General features: G+C 31.5%; 1 protein-coding gene across 2 annotated transcripts in view; it reads left to right on the top strand.

The window, feature by feature from the left end:
• Nucleotides 1-604, top strand: part of LOC107567978 (polypeptide N-acetylgalactosaminyltransferase 5-like) — a 19,302-nt gene that overhangs the window by 17,041 nt on the left and 1,657 nt on the right. The gene's annotated exons all lie outside the window — the stretch shown is intronic.

Genomic DNA, 604 nt, shown 5'->3' with positions numbered 1-604 from the left:
TTTTTTTTAATGTATGTTATTAGTTAATCAGGTTGTTTGTCTTTAATGTAAAAAAAATTTAATAAAACATTTTATAAGCAAAAAATGCTGAAATCCAGCACTAAATACAAAAGAAAGAAAAAAACATTTTCAAAGTGTAAAATTTATTCTTGCCATTGTATATAATCATTAGCATGCCCTCAAGTGCCTTTTTACCCATTATGAAATAGTTACCACTCAAAAATATTAATGACATTTTTTATTACATTCGGACTTTGCTATGACAATCTGGCGCTTCTGAATCAGCTACTGTTTTGTTATTAGTTTAAGTATTTGCTATTGACTGTTCAAATGCGGAGTTTTGCGCATCGCGTGCGTGTGTGTGTGCGCGAGAGAGAGAGAGTTGAATTTAATTTGGAGAGTTCCATTTGAGTAGCAGCAGCAACAAGATGAGCTCCTGATTATTTTATTTTTAATATTGTTTTAAAATAAGACAGATATCCAGTTCTGACCAATTTAAAACAAAAAGACTTCATACAACTTATATTACCCACAAGAATAGTTTAAATCAACCAAGAAAAACAGCAGAAGACCCAAAGGACCACACAACTGTCACAGAGAGAAG

The sequence above is a fragment of the Sinocyclocheilus grahami genome, unplaced genomic scaffold (genome assembly GCF_001515645.1).
Source record: "Sinocyclocheilus grahami isolate Dianchi unplaced genomic scaffold, SAMN03320097.WGS_v1.1 scaffold1203.1, whole genome shotgun sequence".
In the NCBI taxonomy this organism is placed as follows: Eukaryota; Metazoa; Chordata; class Actinopteri; order Cypriniformes; family Cyprinidae; genus Sinocyclocheilus; species Sinocyclocheilus grahami.
This window is presented reverse-complemented; position numbering and strand designations above follow the sequence as displayed.